This window comes from Notamacropus eugenii, chromosome 2 (genome assembly GCF_028372415.1).
Source record: "Notamacropus eugenii isolate mMacEug1 chromosome 2, mMacEug1.pri_v2, whole genome shotgun sequence".
Lineage (NCBI taxonomy): Eukaryota > Metazoa > Chordata > Mammalia > Diprotodontia > Macropodidae > Notamacropus > Notamacropus eugenii.
In genome coordinates this window covers 536,266,165-536,285,398 of record NC_092873.1, presented here as the reverse complement: position 1 = coordinate 536,285,398, position 19,234 = coordinate 536,266,165, and positions in this window count along the sequence as shown.

Sequence of the window (19,234 nt, the reverse complement as noted above, 5' to 3'; positions counted from 1 at the left end):
TGTATGTGTGTCTAGCAAGAGTGATCCAAGACAACCGCAAAGGACTAGGGATGAAAAATGCCACCTGCTTCCAGAGGAAGGACTGATGGTATCTGAAAACTCACCAAAGCATACTATTTCTCTCTCTCTCTCTCTCTCTCTCTCTCTCTCTCTCTCTCTCTCTCTCTCTCTCTCTCTCTCTCTCTCCCTCCCCCCCCTTTCTCTCTCTCTCTTTCTCTCTCTCCCTCCCTCTTTCTGTCCCTCCCTCCCTCTGTGTCTCTCTTCCTTCTTTCTTTTCTCTCTTTCTTCTTTCCTTTTTTAAGCTTTCTTCTACAAAATGACTAATATGGAAATGTTTTACATGATTGCATATGTATAACCTGTATCAGATTGCTTACCATCTCAGGGAATGGGGAGGAGAAGGGAGGGATAGAATTTGGAACTCAAAGTTTAAAAAAACAACAACAAATGTTAAAAAAAAAAGTTTTTACATGTTATTAGGGAAAATAGAATTTTTTTAAGGAGCATTACATGATAGATAGAAGGTTAACCTGAAATCTGAAAAGGTCTGGGTTCAAATCATGCCTCTTACACAGAGAAGCTGTGTGACCCTGGACAAGTGACTGAACCTCTCAGTTCCCCCAGGTCACTCTCTAGGGTTACAAGTCACAGAGCAATCAGTCAATTTGCCCAGGCTGAGAGGACTCTTACAGAACTGTGAAATCACCATTCTGGCCACAGACTAACACACACACATACACACACACACACACACACACACGCACACACGCATACACACACCTCAATTAATTTTTAAACTGCTTAAGCTTAAATTGGCACTAGGACTTTTGGGACATCATCTAAATGCGCAGACATGTCTGCACATATGTGTGTACATGCTTACACACATTTGTATGCCCATGCCCATACAGGAAGGCTAGCCTAGTGTAATGAAAAGCTAGAAGGAAAGGGTACCACGGAGCCACAAAGTCTTGTCTCTGCCACATGATGCCTCTGTGACCCTGGGGCTGTCTAGGGCTAACAAGGAGCAGGGAATTTGCCAGTCTTCATGAGGAGAGAGAGGTACCTTCCCCAGAGTTCCCTGTACCAATGATACCACAAATTTCCCTACCCTGGGATAAAGGGAAGCACAACGAATGAAAGAAAATAGTTCTTGAGTCTGTACTATGCAAGATCTGGGAGCAAAAAAGACAAACTGCTCTTGCCCTGAGGGAGCTTACTGTCTAACGTGAGAGAAATGTGTGTGTGTTCGTCCTTTGTTGCCGAAGAAGACCATGCCATTAGAGAAATGACATCACTTGCGCTTGACTTTGTTTTGAGTGAAGGAGGGCTGTAAAAGGGCTCGTGGAGGGGTGGCTAGAATTGGCACTGGGACATTCTGGAAGCACAGAACTGACTAGAAGCATCCTTGATGGACAGAGCTTTGCCAAAAGTAGTTGCACTGGTCAAGAGTGCAATGGTTTTCATTACAATCCTCACACTTGTAGAATGGACTCCTATCAGCATGTATATGGGCACACAGATTTTTATATTAAAAGACTATTTTGTTGGGGGCAAGTGGGATTGGAATTCAGATTGGTGATTTCACTGGTCCAGGAAACCACTTGTGCTGACCAGACTGGCAAATCTTGGGGACACTGAATAGTTAAGTGACTTGTTCCTACTCACACAGCCAGGATGGGTCAAAGGCAAAACTTGAACCCAGGTCTTGACTTAAGGCCAGGTCTTCCTAACTGTGTCAAGGTATGTTTGCATGTATGCACCTATACATACATGTACAATACACATATGTATACAGTACAAACATGCATGTGCATATATATTTATTAAATTTAAGAAAAAACTTAAGTGCTATTGAAGTGATATTTCTAAGATGGAAGCTTCTTTTTAAAAAAATCCAAACATGCAAACGTGCATATGCAAACATGTGCAGCTGGGTTCTCCCTAGTGGGTGGCCTCTGGTGTTTCTAGACCGACCCCTGACCAACCTCAGATTCATTGGTAGACCTTTAATTAGGGAGACTATGAGATGCTTCTGAAAATCTCCCTCACATGTGCAAGAAATCTTCTCTACCCAGACACAAAACTGGGACTTGCCTAAAACTTATGATCTTGGAGGGGGAGAGGTGGGGCAGCACAACCTCAAATCATCCAGCTCTCCCGCCTTCACCCATTTCTAAGGCTGTTTCCTCTTGAATTCAACTTGGAATGCCAGTCAGGAGCAAGGCAGCTTCCTGCCTTCCCCACGTGGAGAAAGCCAGAGAAAACCATAAATGGCCCTCAAAAATAATGTCTAACAATGTAAACAAATGGCTAAGAGCATTCATCGGTTATAAATTATTCATGGTAATTAATGATTGGGGGATCTCGACATAACATTAAGTACCTTTATTTGAGGCATTGACAAAAGGAGGGAACCCTTGAGAAGTGAGTACAATCCATTTCAGGGGAGATCTTGGCAGGGCCATGGTTTAAAGTGTGCTAATCAGGTGTTCCCCTGAAGGTAATTATAATGGGGTTCTGAAACACCTCCTTTTCCCCTGCCTCCACACAACTCCTCTCTGACACTCTGTGCACCAGTATATTTTTAACCTCTAAACCCTACAGCAAACCTGGTTTGGTGAGTTTATTTAATTTGGGTTGAATGAAGTGAAAATAATATTTTAAAATTCCAATCAGCCTCTGCAGGCAGCGGGAGATCAAGGTCTCTCCTACCTTAATGATGCAATTAAGCTGATCTCATTATTACCTAGAAGCACACAATTCTTCAGGGTCTGAAAGCTTCGGGAACAACCTGGTGTGGTCATGAGATGCCTGAGCCCTGGGGAGCGAAGCACTGCATTGTGGGATTCTTTCTCTTCTGGTCATCAGGGATTTGAAGGATGGACAGCAGCATTTCCTTACTTTAGGCACATTGCATGTGCCCCCCTGGAACTCTCTCCTTCTGCATCTCTGCCTCTCAGCTTCCCTGACTTCCTTCATAAAGGCTAGGTGACTGACACTGCCAGAAAATCACTCCACTGATGCAGATCAACAGCTTATTCTTAACTTGTAGCATCAGAGTGTTGTCTGCTAGGACTCAGAGTGCTTAAGCTGATTTCCAGTGATCACACAGCTAGTATGGATCAAAGGCCAAACTTGAACAGAAGCATTATGAACTACATAGCTGATGGATTCAGGGGGCACATGAAACGGTACTCAAATATTTAAAGGACTGCCATATGCAGAAGGGATTTAACTTGGCCACCCAAGCCAGGAGCAATGGGAGACAGCTACAAAGAAGTCAATTGAGACTTTGGAGTCAGGAGAACCTTCCTAACACTGAGAGCTGCCCCGGAGTGGAAGGGGCTGCCCCTTGAGAAGGGACAGACTCTTCCTCCTTGGAGGTCTTTGAGCAAAGGCAGGACAGTTTATTAAGGTGGGAATTCTTTTTCTGTATGTTTTGAACTAGAGACTTCTACTGTCCCTTCCAAATCCCACATTCCGAGATTTTCACAGACCACAAAATCCATGTGTCCACAGTGAGATACGGCAGCCATGAAAGCAAATGGGATCTTCAAAGAATCCCGTTCCCGCCAAGGAGGATGCACCTGTTAAGTAAATTGGAGAGCTGCCTCAGGCTCTGAGGGCTAAATGCCTTGTATAGAGCTGCACAGATACCATGAGTTACAGGCAGGGTGTGAAACACGTTCTTTTTGACTGAAAGACTGACTAAATCCACCATTCTATGAGGCTTCTAATAAAGTGATTTTTTTTTAAAGTTGCCTGGTGATTTCTTTAGCCTTAGAGAGCTTCCTGGGAGGCACCTGGAGGTAAAGCAACTCCTCAGGGTCCCACAGTCACTTGGTGTTAGAGGGGAAACTTGAACCCAGGTCTTCCTGGCTCTTTGGTCAGCTTGCTATCCACTACTCTATACTGCCTTCGTTGTCCTTAAATATTCAAAATTTCCATTCGATTCCTTGTGAGCCTGGGCTCTACATTCCAAGAATTTTAAGTTCTGTTCATTTTTATGTGTTTTTTTAAGCCTATTAAATTTATTTTCCATGTGAGGGGGAGTAAAGAAATAGTCTATCACTACTTAAGATGTACTAAGAGCATACTTAAGATAAGTACTTAAGATTGTACTTTGTGCTTCTAACAAGCAGATATCAGTGGGGGAACCCTGAGAGACTCTCTTTTCTCCTCTTTATTCATCATTTTCTCCTTTCTTCTTTTTTTTACTCTCTTCTCTTTTTTCTGTTCTCCACGTCACTCTTCATTTTTCCTTTCTCTTGTCAGTCTCCTTTTCCCTAGTTCTCTCTCTCCCTTTCTGCCTTCACTTTCTTCCCTCATTTCGATTTCCTAAAGATGGGTTCTTTGACCTGGTACTGTCTCATCCCAAGAGGTGAACTTCAGCTCAGGGATTCCATCATTCCCATAGGAAATTTTAAGGGGCAAAATTGGAAAAGGTTAATCAAGGGCAGACATTGAGGACATCTGGAAAAAGAGTCCAATCAAGGGTCAGCTAGTTGAGTCTCCAGTTGCCTTAATCATTTCCTCTCACTCTCAGAAGATTACTTGTCCAAGATGATGATGGAGGTTTTCAATGGTCACTTTGTGCTTCCCTTCCTACAAGACTTACGCAAGCAGCTTACATTCTGTCCCATCTTCAAGGGAATTTGTTCACTCTTCTGGATGCATATGAATATAGGGATCTTGAACTTCTAAAGCTCCAGAAATCAGTATGTCTAAAATCTTTGAGCTGCTACTGGAATATTGTCCCCGAATCTCAGAGTTGGAAGGTCCCCCAGAGCTCATCTAGTCTAACCCCTGAACGAATCCAAATCTCTTCATGACCGCCCAGACTGGTAGTCTCAAAAAGGGAGAATCTAAGTGTACCTTGAGTACCTTAAGTGTATGAAGTGTAAGTTCTACCTAAGTGTAGAAATAGTTTATGCAGATTTCAACAAGGCATTTGACAAAGACTTTCTGGCTATCCATTTGAGCTAGATGTGGAGATGAGAACTAAACAATAGGGAAGGCAGTGGATTCAGGGGAGTGGCTAACTCCCCCCCCCCACACACACACAAAGCAGCATGCATGTTCCTGACCTCAAAGAGTTGGTAATCATTTCATTTTCAAAAAAAATTCTTTAAAAAAAAATACCAAGCATTTCCCCTCTCTCCCCTCCCTGTTTTTCTTCCTTCACCTACTGGGGGAAAATACACATGGTCATGTCCAACAAGCTCCCCCTCTGGCCATGTCCAACAAGCTCCCCCTCTGGTCATGTCCAAGCCCGTGTGCACCCTCTTCACCATGAGTTCATGAGGAGGGCAGCATGCTTCATCACAGGATCTCCGCAGTCCTGGTTCAGCACGGATTCATCAGTTTATTCTTTCAGAATTGTTGTCATTGTTTAAATTGCTCTCCAGGGAAAGAATTCGTAATATCATCAGAGAAACAAGACTGATACACACCAAATATAGGAAGCAATTACACGGTGATACAAAGCAGTGCGGGATTTTGGGAAAATTCATTTGGTCGTTTAATAACAAGCATTTTTTGTATGTCTACCGTGTATTGGAGGCCCAGAGTCAAGAAGACCTGAGTTCAAATGTGACCTCAGGCACACTATCTGTGTGACCCTGGGCAAGTCACTAAACTCTGTTTGCCTCCGTTTCCTCATTTGTAAAATGAGCTGGAGAAGAAAATGACAAATCGCTTCAGTATCTTTGCAAGAAAACCATAAACAGGGTCATGAAGAGCCAGATATTACTGAAAAATGGCTAAAATACAACATGTATTGGTCACTGTCTTTGGAGCTGAGGATGCAAAGATTAAAATAACCAAATAGTCCCTGCCGTCCAGGAGCCTATGGTCTAGGAGGAAACAACTGAGGAAATACCAGAGGCTTCCACAGCAGAACCACAGTGATTTCTGAAGGTGGCTTGGAGCAGCTCTGGGCTGGCTGGGGTCTGCCAATCCCTCAGGCAGGTTGTGCCCCTAGAGCTGTCTTGGAAGAAGCTGGGAGCTTTTCTCGTGAGGCTTGAGGAGTAGCTCACCCCAGGGGTGGGGGACATCGGGTTCAAAGGCACAGAGAAGGACCAGCACACAGGTCAGTCTGACTAGAAGACGCAGTGTATCAAAGAAAGCAACGTGCAACAATCCTGAAGAAGCTGACGGTAGCCAGAGGGCTCTTGACTTGGACTGTCAAGTACTACGTTTTGTCCTAGAGTCAGGAGAAAAAAGGATGGCTGCAAATATCATTTTGGCTGCTGTGGGAAAGATGGATTAGAGGGGAAGAGACTGGAGGCAAGAAGACAAATTAGAGGTCACTGCAATGGGTGAGAGGTTCCAAGAGCTCAAACAAAGTGGTGGTGACCTTTGAGAAGGGGACAAATGGAAGAGATCTCATAGCATGGAAAGAACAGACTCAGTCAGACTATGACCTAGGCATGAGAAGCATTAGAGAATGAAGAGTGGAGAGTCACTTTGAGGCTCTGAATCCAGGTGACTTGAAGGATGGCTCTGCCCTCGACAGAAATGGTCCATGTGGCATATTCCATAATGTAGAATCAGATGGCACAGACCAAGTGTTTGGCCTAAAGGGATGCGATGACCTACGGTCAGAAGGTGAAGGGGGAGGGGCAAGACTGGAGTAAATGGGGAAGGGCAAAGGCATTTTGTCAAGGGATAAAATCTGCCTGGCATAGGAGGTGAGGGTGCTTTAGGAGAATACAATCAGTTCATCAATCAAAAAGCTTTCCTAACCTATTATGTTCCAGACACTGTGCTCCATGCTGGAGATACAGAGACAAGTAAACTAGATGCTGCCCTGGAGAAAGAGGAAGGGGATACATAAATGGACATGGAGATGCATATAAACCCAAGATAGCCATGGAAGACTTGAGGGGAGGGAGAATGACTTGAGGTGCTTTGGTTAACGTGGAGGCTACAGGGGGTAAGATTTAGGACCACAGACCTAAGGCTAGAGACAAAACTAGGCACAGGCTAAGTGGTTAGCTTCCTAAGGTGCGATATATGGAGAGAGGCAGCTAGCTGATGCAGTGGATAGAGTGCTAGGCTTGGAGTGAGGAAAATCTGAATTCAAATCCAGCCTCTGACACTTACTAGGTATGTAAACCTGGATAAGTCATTTCATCTCTGTTTGCTTTCATTTCCCCTTCTATAAAATGGGAATAATCATCTGCACTGGTACCTGCGTCAAGGCTTGTTGTAAGGATCAAATGAAGTAATCTGTGTAAGTGCTTAGCACATTCCCCGAACACAGAAAGCACTATGTAATTCTTGGCTACTATTAAGTAGTGAATTTTTGATACAGCTTTTTTATACATGAATATATTATGCACCCCAGTGTCCACAGTATGAAGGTATCTATTTTGTGATATCAGTTCTCATGTGTTACAGCGAAGGCTTAGAGACCCCCATGGCCAGTAGGGAAGGGGGATGAAGGGGGGCTTATAATTTTCCAACCCAGGGGATCATCATAGTCCAGTTCTGTCTTGTGTACAAATACGCTCCTTCCAACTCCTCCCTTCAGTATTTGGACAGCTGGGGATTAGCCTTTAACTAATATATATGTTTCCAAGCCAATTAGGGGGGATTTCATTTCCCATCTAGTTAACAGTGAAATCATTTTCAGTTTCCAGCTTTGAAAATAACTTGTGTTTGAGTCGAATGATGGTCTTCTCTTTGGGAAACTGACATTCCAAAAATCCCATTGTCTGTGATGACATCCTTGACTAAGAGTGGGAGACAAACCTTAAAAGAAAAGTATTCACATGTAATAATATTTTGTTATCTCCAAATAGATGTAAATGGCTGGTCCAGGGCCTGCACCAGTGATTTTCAAGGGGTCCAATTAAAAGAAACCTTTGCTGCTGGTGCTTTGGAATTATAATTTGAAAACTTTTTTGGAATCCCCCTGTTCCAGGCCCCCCTCCCCCTTTCCTGTCCAGATGATGACTTTGTATTTGAGTGAGTCATGCATTCTAAAGACATTTTGGAAAGACCCTGAGTGAAAGCTCCTGTCCCAGGATGAACTGTCATTATCTAAAGGATGTTTGTGCTTCCTCCGTGATCCTCAGCCTCCCTCCCCCCTCCCCACTTGTTCCTACTTTGTACTTTCTGAGATCTCTGATGTGTCTCCTAGCCTTAGGTTAGTCTGATTTCTGACCACTCTCCTTCCACTTAATCAAGTGCACAGGGATGTCAGAAAAAAAGTGTCCTTTTAGATTTAAAACAGCAAAGCCAGTTTAAAATAAAATAATAACATGTAACATTAATATAATATAAAATAATGGACTCTTTCCTGTTTCCCATCTTCTCCCTCTTCTTTCTCTGTAAAATCCCTCTCCATTTCAATTGAATTTGCAGAAAACTTGTCTGCCAAATACATCCATCTCATCCTGTGCTGTCTTTTTGATATTTTTAGGTCCAGTTGGATAAGAATGATTTCTTAATTAAACTTTTTTAGTAATTAGCAAGCATTTCTTTTCTCTCACCTCTGCACTCCTGTGCCCACTCAAAAAGAAAGACAAAATACTTGTAATAAATTCCTGTGTTCCTGTTTGGTCCCTTTGCTTGTGTCTGAGTCTTTGTGAGTCCACTGGGGTTTCCTTGGTAGAGATGCTAGAGTGGTTTACCATTTCCTTCTCCAGCTCATTTTACAGATGAGGAAACCGAGTCAAACAGGGTAAAGTGACTTGCTCAGGGTCACACAGCTATAAGTATCTGAGGCCAGAGTTGAATTCAGGTCTTCCTGACTCCAGGCCCAGTATTCTGTACACTATGGCAGAACTGAGCTGCCTCAGTTCCCATGTTAGCCCTGTCCCAAACTATGGACCTCCTTCTGCAGCTGGGGTCTGTCAAGCCCATGTCATGAGGTGGGTAGCACTGTTGGTCTTTAGTCATTGGGAGTCCTGATTGATCATTGCCTTGAGCTTCGAGAGCTGCCCCAGAGTCAGGCAGACCCAGGTCCAAGGCCTGTCCTGACCCAGAGCCTATATGAGGTCTGAAAGCCTATAAGTCACAGACAAGGTTCTGATTTATCTCAGCAGAGAAATGTTCCTGTGACATCATCTCAGATTCTGAACTGGAAGGAAATTCCCTCATTTTACAAATGAGGAGACTGAGGCTTGTAGAAGGTAAGGAACTTGACCAAATTCATTCATGTAGCAAGAGGCAGAGGCTGAATTTGAACTCAACCCTCATGTCCAAAGTTCTACTGAGGAATTTCCAGCAGATCCAGTCCCAGGGCTCTGTGAGCTAGACCATTGATGTAGAGAAGAGCTGGAAAGCGCCAGCAAGACCTCGAGCCCAAGATATTCTGGGAAACTGAGGCCCAGACTGATATGACTACATTTCACAGGCACTCAGTGATTAGTTTGAACCCAGGGATTGTGACAGCCGGGACAAGAGGTGACTCAAGGCACTGAGCTGCCTTTCGTTGCTGAGCTCCCATCCCAGGGGGGTGGGCAGGTTCTAGTTTAAATAATAATTCAAGTACGTCAGGGGTGACCAGATCTAGCAAAGAGAGGAGGGCAGAGAGAGAAAAGACACACAGAAATAGAGAGATAGAGAGACAGAGACAAAGACAGAGATGAAGATACAGAGACAGACGCACACAGAGAGAAACAGCCAAAGAGAATGAAAATGAGAGACAGACAGAGGCAGAGAGCACCAAGGACAAATGAAAATGGTCCCCACTGTGCGCCCCCAGCCCTGGCCCTGCCTGCCTCCCTCACCTGCATGTTCCCTGTCCCTGGGTAAGTTTGGGTGCACCCTCGGACCAGTGAGCTCTCCAAAGCCCTGAACTGAATTCTACCCAAAAACGCTAGGGTCTGTATTTATTGTTTCAAGTTTAACGAGCACAGCTTTAACTCAAGGCAAAGACAAGGGCTCAAACCAGATTATGTGGCCTTAAACCACACAAGAATTTCCCTTGTGAAATTTCTTGCTGTTTGAGTTTAGTTTGTATAAAATAATCAAAGCACTCTGTAGGAATTCTAAGCTTTTAAAGTGTTTTATCCCCGTGGAGCGGGTTAGCTCATTTATGGCAGGTTGGAAATCAGAAAGTGGTTGGTTTAATTTATCACGAGAATTGGAAATCAACCCTTTGTGATTCCGTCCTCCTTTCCCTCTCACCCATAGGACCCACTCTTAGCCCAAGATCGTGGCCTGCAGAAAGTGGGAGAATCAACCCCACTTCCTAAGCGTTTAGAGAGCCTTCTCTCCAACATTGAGCAGTGGGAGGTAAGGGTTCAGATGTCACAGAACTCTGGATTGTGAAGATGTAGGTGCACCGTGTTTTTACTGGCAGAGTCACGGAGAGCAACCCTGTGTGAAGGGACAACTTTGATTTTCCATTTCTGTGCAATTCCTGACTTCAAGAAAGATACAAATAACCCACTCCGCTTGGAAATAATTCAGTGCAGAGGAAAGAAATCTCCCATGCCGCCTTAACCACAAGGGTCTGCGATTTGCATGGTGGCAGATTTCAGCCCACATGTGAGATCTGCAGAGTTCTCGGGGGCTCAGCTCAAAGGATCACAGATTTAGAAGAGACTGAAGGATCAGGTTCGATCTCTCCATTTTACAAATGAGGAAACTGAGGCTCAGAGAGGTGGCATGATTTGCTCATGTAACATTGTTAGTAAGCACTGAGAAAAGGATTTGAATCCAGGGTTTCCCAAATCCAAATCCAGCTTCCTGTCCAGTAAACGTAGCCACCTGGAGCTTTTAAAACCAAATCAATCGCTTATCCTGAAGTCACAGACTTGAAGGAGCAAAATAAGGTTTCATAGGCAATGTTCTCCTTGTGCTTTCTGTCTCTTACGGTCAGTCAGAAAAGGGCGTGTTTCATTTCCATCCTCCAGGGGCTGGGAGAAACCGTTGTCCAATGTCTGTGATTTGTATGGGAAGAGCGCAATTAAAGTAATGAATTCACAATCAGGGTCTTTATGTGCCCTAAGGGCATTGTATGTATGACATCTGTGTGTATACATGTGTGTGCACATTTGTGTGTGTATGTATAGGTATGCATATGGGGGTAAGTAGGCTACCCCTCATTGGATGTCAACAAATGGACAAGCATTTATTTAATGCCTATTATGTGCTGAGTGATGGGGATACAAAGAAAGGCAAAGACAATCCCTGAGGCATCACCCAGTGGGACCCTAGTGGGGATGGCTAACATACACACCACCATGTCCATGTAAGCTAGCACAGCCAGTGTTGGAGATCACCCCAGAAGGAAGGAGATCACCCGGACAAAGTCTGGCTCCTTACGGAAGGTGGAGCTGGAGCTGAGACTTGGGGGCTAGATGTCCATTTGTTGGATAAGAAGAAACAGGTACAATTTGAAGCGGATTGCCTCTGAAAGCTGGTCCGGCTCTGAAGTTCTGTATTCTATGAAGTGTCGATAGGTGATAGATTGGGGGGGGGGGGGGAAATAGTAGAGCTTCCCTCTTTTCCACATTCAATTTAATTTCATTCAATTCAGATAAATTCAATTCAAATAAACTCCAATTCTGTGCAAAACATTGTGCTTCAGACACAAAAATGAACATTTAAATGGGACTGTCTTCAGGAAACCTCCACTCTATGAAGGAAATACAACATGTGCATAGACAAGGAAGTATAAAACATACATGAAGTATTTCAAAATCTTTTCAAAAGTGAGAGAACATGGTGGGTGAAGAAGGGGAGGGAGGGAAGGCTTCAAGTACAAGTGGCTCCTGAGCAGGAATTCAGAGGCAGAGGGAGGCAAGTGAGAATTTTAGACTTTTAAATATTTTACACCATATGACCTTCATAGTCTGGCTAAAATCATAGAAGTTCAAAGTAATAATGGATTTTATTCACAATGCCAAAGGTGTAACTTTCCTTCCAATGTGAGTACTCTGCGATACTACTACATTTAAATTAATGCAGTGGTTTCAAAACAGAAAAAAGAGAGAGAAAGGAAGGAAGGACAGAGGAAAAGAAGGAAAGGAGCAAGAAGATAAGGCTCCAATTAAAAACAAACAAAATAGAAAGGAATCTCTAAAGGAATCCAATCTTTCTCCCGCCCCTTGCCACATCATAGTCTCGAAAATCTAGAATATCCAGCAGGGGATGAAATGGTGTTTCCTTGAACACCTCTGGAGAAACGACAGCCACTGGAGAACACCTGGGTAAATGTGGGATGAGCCCTCACTTGTTGCTTTAGCCACACCGTGTTTCCTGTTGGGTCCCTATTTCCTTCTTAGGTAGGCGGTCATTTGCCCAACCGCAGAGTTCCATCGATTTTTTAGGACAAAGATAGGGGGGATTTCCACCACCAGTTTTCTGAAACCCAAGCTGGTATTGCTGAATTCTGAAGCCACAGATGTGACCAGAAGTACTCAGTGCAAGCTCCCTGACTCTTACTAAAGAAAACAATCACTAATTAGAGTTAATAAAGGTAATACATCTCCTGGCCATTCCGGAACATGACTCGTAGCAATCTGGTGTTTGTACAAAGTGAAGGCTCTGGGTAGATCTGGATCTGAGGCCTGGCTGGCCCCCCAGGCTTCCTTCTGAAATGCACGCAGAGCTCCTAATTACCACAGTCCATGAAAATTCAGCACAAAACCTTAGAGACAAACTATGCTGGTAGCCTGAATGATACGTGTTTATGTGGTCAGAAGCTTCGGGGCCACATCCCTGCTAAAATGTAAGATACAGGGGCCATAACATGTCTACACTTTCTCTCAGTGCCTGGAACAGTGCTCTGTAAGTGCTCTGCATAATAACTGTTTGTGGTTGTATATAAGTCACCTACAGACGAATATTCACAGGGAAACAAGCAAGCATGGCTTGGTTGTCAGAGGACTAGGTTCAAATCTTGCCTCTGATACTACCTGTGTGACCCTCAGCAAGTCATTTGAACTCCTTTAACCTCTATCCTCATCTGTCAGACTTAACGACCTTGAGACCTCTTCTGACCACAGTTCTAAAGTCTCCTGATCCTGGGAAGTACTCTGAGGATTCTATGATGTCTTCCGGTGGACCTTGTGGAGGAATACTGTGCAGTTAACCGAGAAAAGTAACACCAGTTCTTTACTGGTAGAGCAGTCAGATCTTTCTGAGTTACGTTTGAGAACAAGGGAAAGATATCCCTGGGCCATTAAAAAAAAAGCCTTTAGCCATGCTCAGCTTAGCTGACTGAATTTCCAACCGCTGATTAATATTTTGGGTTCAGATATATTGTATATGGATATATAAAATAATATTATATATATATATATAAAACATAAAAATATATAGCAAATGGATACCATTTTGTACACATTCTACTAGGTAGGGCTAACACATTAGCAACCAGGCTAATTGAACAGTTTAGGGAGCATGACCTTGTAGAAAAGGACCTTGAAAGAAGAGACAGAGAACAGGCCAGTTTTGATGGATATTGAGGTGAAATCTAGAATGGTCCAGAGACATGGGCCATTAGGACCACATTATGAGGGTACAAGGCACATGGGCCATGGGGGCAGGGAGGTGGCTTCTGAGAGAAAAACCAGATTGTGAAAGGAGGAGTGGGAAATCCTAAAATGAGTTTTCCCTCCTGTAGCTTTTCCTAATAACAAGAATAAGGATCATCCCACTGCCAAGATTTCCCTGATCCCCTATACAGTACTTTGAAATAATCTCAAAACTCCTAGGCTGTAGAAGCATTGGTCAAGAACAAACACTCAGACTCCTGTTTTCTAAGTCCGTAGCTGCCAAAGTGCTGTGGACACACTCTTGGGGAGTGAATAAGGTACTCCACTGTGAGAATAAACCATTAGGGTTTCCATTTATATTCACTTTTATCAAAATTAAAAAAATGAAGCTTTACTGATATTTAATATCTGGATTAATATTGACTATATGTCAACCAGCCTTGTCATATATGGTACTTGAGGTATCATGCAGGTGGCTGGAAGGGAACAGGAGGAGGGACCTTGCCTGTTACTTTGCTTTCAGCATATTTCAGTGTATTATTGTTTATGTATATTCAGTTACAAGGATTTACTGACTGCATTCTCTACTTTTAACAAAAGTGATCCTCACAAAATGGACAATCAGTTTAAAAAGTCTTGCAAAGAAATCTCAGACAGAAGATGATGCCAAAAATACGAGCTCATGAAAAGAAAAAGAACTGCTGAGGTTAATACTTTCTTACTCATATGAGTTCTTTTACAGCCTCATTTTGAAGGAAAAAACCACAATGAACTAAACCAATATGAAACAAGTCAGGCACCCTCAACTTGGATTTATAGTCACTATCATTAACAATAAATCTCACCCTAAGCTTAGAGTGATGGTGGAAAGCCATAATGATAAGCAAGATATGGAAAGTGAAGCTTTTGTTGCCAAAAACAATGTACACGGGCTATAAAAACTCATCTCTACACACTTACAAAGCTAGGAAACCATCTTTTATCTGTATAAAAATCTTCGAAATGAACACTTGCAGGGGATTTAAGCTCATTTGTAAAAAATAAAAATATTTGGTACCTTCTGATTTTCTAGTAAGAATAACTGATTAATATTAGGTTGAAAATGGAAATTTACTGGCTAAATTTCTACTATTATTAACAACAATAAACCTTTGTGTAATTGGTGCCTGGATTTCAAGGAGTATCAATTTAGTAAAGATAGCCAATATTCCAATATTTCAGTGGACTCCATATCTTTTTGAGGTGTGTTGAAACAGATTATTGAACTAACCTGACCTGAGGACCAGATCTTTGTCATAAACCAAGATTTTCTTCTGACCATCACCTCCATCAATCTGCCCTCTCTTTTATCAACCCCTGTTTTCCCTTTTCTTTCCCCTTTCCCCTCCTACTTCCTCATTGGGTAAGAGATTTCTTTACCCAACTGAGGATGTATGCTATTCCTTCCTTGAGCCAAATCTGATTAGAGCAAGGGCCAAATGGTCACCTCTCCCTTCTTTTACCTCTCCCTTTCCTTCTACTGTAGTCTTTTGCACTTCTTCATGTGATGTAATTTACCATATTCTGTCTCCCCCTTTCTTCTTCTCCCAGTACAATCCTTTTTTTTTAATTCATTAATTATTTTCATATCATCCTGTCAAAGTCAATTTATACCCATAACCTCTGTCTATGTATACTCCTTCTAATTGCCCTAACAGAGATACAATATTCAAGAGTTACAAGTATCATCTTCTTGTGTAAGGAAAACAGTTTAAATCTTATTGAATAACTCATTGTTTTTCTTTCCTGTTTACCTATTTATGCTTCTCTTGAGTCTTGTATTTGAAGATCAAATTTTCTGTTCAGTTCTGGTCTTTTCAACAGGAAAGTTTGAAAGTACCCTATTTCATTGAATATCCATCTTTTCCCCTAAAAGATTATGCTCAGTTTTGCTGATTCTTGGTTGTAATCTAAGCTCCTTTGCTTTATGGAGTATCCTATTCCAAGGCCTTCAGTCCTTTTAATGTAGAAGCTGCCAAATCCTGTGTAATCCTGACTGTGGCTCCTTGTTAATTGAATTATTTCTTTCTGGCTGCTTGCAGTATCTTCAGAATTTGGTTACAATATTCCTTGGATTTTTCATTTTAGGATCTTTCAGTAGATGATTAGTAAATTCTTTCAATGATTATTTTTTTGCTCTGGTTCTAGGATATCAGATTAGTTTTCCTTGATAATTTCTTGAAAGATGCTGCCCAGGTTCTTTTTGACCATGACTTCAGGTAGTCCAACAATTCTTAAGTTATGTCTCCTGAATCTATTTTCCACATCAGTTGTTTTTCCAATGAATATTTTACATTTTCTTCTATATTTTCCATTCTTTTGATTTTGTTTGTTTGATTCCTCATGTCTTATAGACTCATTAGCTTCCTCTTGTCCAATTCTAATCTTTAAGGAATTATTATTTTCTTCAGTAACTTTTTATGACTTTTTCTATTTGGTCAATTCTACTTTTAAAGGAGTTGTTTTCTTCAGTCAGTTGCTTCCTTTTCCAAGCTGTTGACTCTTTTTTCATAATTCTCTTTCATAGCTCCCATTCCTTTGCCAAATTTTTCTTCTGCCTCTCTTGATTTTTAAAATCCTTTTTGAACACCTCCAAGAGGACTTTTTGGGCTTGAGACCAGTCCACATTTCCCTTAGGCTTTACATACAGGCCATGTAACATTGTTGTCCTGTTTCAATCTTCTCCTTTACCATAGTAGCTTCTGTGGTCAGGGTTCTTTGCTTCTTACTCATTTTCAGCCTGTTTCATGACTTAGAAAGTTAAGCTCCACTCCTGGGGCAAAGGTGACAATATTCCAAGCTTCTCATTCTGGGGCTTTAGCTGCTTTTTATTTGACCACTGCACCAAGGGTGGCCTGGCCTGTTCATGCCAGTTGTGCCAGGGTTGTAAGGCTCACAAATTGCCTGCTGTGCTGAGGCTGGAGACTTTAATGCTGGCCTGCTGAACTAGGAAGAAGGGGCCTTGGTTGCTGATCTATGCTGTGACTAATAGCCTCTCACTGGCTTTTGCCTGGACACCATCTGTGCTGGGCTGTGTTCCCTTTTTAACCAAGTGAGACAGACATTTCCTGAGGTCATTGTAAGTTATCTTAAGATGAAAAATTGTTTCTCTCTGTCTTTTTGTAGGTTCTGTGGCTCCAGAATCTGTTTAGGGGCTTGATTCAATGTTGTTTCCAAGGGTAAATGAGGAGAGCTCAGGCAACTTCCTGGCTTCTCTCTGCCATCTGGGCTCCATCATAAATCAAGATTTTCAAAAATAATGACATATATTCAATTTCATTGCTCCCAATCAAAATATTGCTGCCTTTAGTCAGAGAAAAACAGGTTTTATAATGACATTAGTGATAAAATATATTATTCTGAAAGTATTATCCATTTCATATTTATACCATCCCTTTTATTTCTATTTCTAATATATTTTATAATATACATTACAGGATAAAATATACAGGATGCTTACCGCATGAGGCCCACAACATTCCCAAGTATAGCTGGAATCAGATTAAAATGTAATTTGGAAATATTTAGCAAAATAAAATAAAAGTACAATATAACAGAGAACATTACATTTTAAAACTGACAATCTGTGGGCCTCAGGGATCCTTCTGTACAGATTAGTGGCCTTATTTTTATTTGAGTTTGACACTCCTGATGGATAGGATAGATTAAAAATTAGAACATGAATAAATTCCTCTTCATTCCTCTGGTGTTTGGCAATCCAGCTCCACCCTCTAGCTCTCATTTCTCTATGGTATTTCTCTGCCAGACCTCCAGGGAGAAATCATTGACACTATTTCCTTTCCCATTCCACCCACTCCCAATACACACTTACAACCTGGTTTCCATCCCCATCACTCAACTGCTCTCTCCACACTCATTAATAATCTCCTTATCACTCATCCCCAGCCATTCTCCATTTCCCCTCTCTCTCCATTGCCCTGTAAAATTTAACTCCAGAGAACTCCAGAGTATCCTTCTTGAAGGCCTGACCTCTCAGGATTCTGCGACTCTGGACCGTGCTGGCTAATCTTATCGTCTAATGAAGGCATTTCCCAAGCCCTGATCCTTGCTCTTCTTTTCTCCATACATCTTCTCCCTGTATGGATAGAATGCCCAGAGCCCAGAACAGCTGACCCTACTTTCCCTGAGTTCCTTCCCTTAAGAATATAGCTTCAACAACACCCACAACAATAGATGTTTATGTGCAGCTTTTTGGTTTCTAAAGCACTTGATACACGTCACAACTTGGTCCTGCTTAGTGTGAATAAAGAACTTCTAGATGTGGTCGCATTATTTGAATTCCCACTGCAGGCAGGTGGAGCAGTGGATAAAGTACCAGGCCTTGAGTCACGAAGATCTGAGTTCAAATTTCATCTCAGACACTGACTGTGTGAAGCTGAGCAGGTCACTCTACCCTGTTTACCTCAGTTTCCTCATCTGTAAAATGTGCTGGAGAAGGAAATGGCAAACTACTCTAGTATTGTTGCCAAGAAAACGCCAAATGGAGTCACAAAGGACTGAATGAGACTGAAAGGATTCAACAGCAACACATTTCCATTGGCTTGGAAATCAATGACCATGTTTTATATGATTATCACTTTGAATTATGCATACAGCTCCCTCACGAGATGCGTTATTCCTACAAATGGGAACTCAGCTCTCTCACTGCAGTCTCTCCATAGGCTTGTGAGGTAGAAAGATATCGGGATCCAGCTGGATGAACCCTGGCTTTGAGATAGAGAACCTGAGGTGGAATCCTGGATCTGCTACTTCTTTCCTGTATGTGTTGAGCAGGTCACATAACTTCTCTGGGCCTCAGTTTCCACATCTATAAAATGAGGGAATTTAAGTAGAGGATTTCTACAGTTTGCCATAAACCCATGAGGAAAGGGAAGGGAACAAGCATTTGTTGAGTACCTACTGTGTGCCAAGGGCTTTACAAATAGTATCTCATTTGGTCCCCACAACCCCGTGAGGTAAAAGTGCTGTCATTATCCCACTATTACAATTGAGAAACTTTCTACCCACCATTGCCATCTCGACTCAGGTTGCAGCTCCTCTAGCAAAGGCACGCCTTTCTTCACAAGCTAACATTTATCAGAAGTGATTGTAGCAACCTTTTACAAAATGGCCAATCCCAGGGAAGACAGCTCCCACAAGGACGGACAAGCAGTTCTGAAGTTTCTACTCACAGGAATTATTACTGCACTTAACAAGCAGCATTTCTTTCCTTTGGTGTTTGATAATTATTAGCCCTCTGACAGTAGCACCGTTTTCCTAAATTTCAAGATGTAATGTCACAAAGATATCTGTGGCCATAAGGAAGCTTTCCAAGCAAAGTATCCAGTGCTTCTCAGAGTTTCTCTCTAAGTCTTCAAACCCATACCATATCATCTCTTACCTAGAGGATCCCAAGTGAAGCAATTGGATGGAAACATTTTGGAAGGACAGCCTCCACAGGCAGTGACCAAACCAGGAAGAGCTGGTCAAGCATCAGTCTTATGAATCAATCTGTAACATTGATCTGGACCTTTCTAGGGACTTCAAAGACTTGGGAAGGCAGCATCAATCCTGCACTAAGTATCTAAGGCTCCTCTCCCAACCCAAGAGTCAGGCCTGATCTCCACAGTCAGCAAACAATGGCAGCAAGGCCAAATCCAGCCCACATGTCTTTACACAGCCTTAGAGTTAAGAATGACTTTTGCATTTTAGAATATAATAACACTATA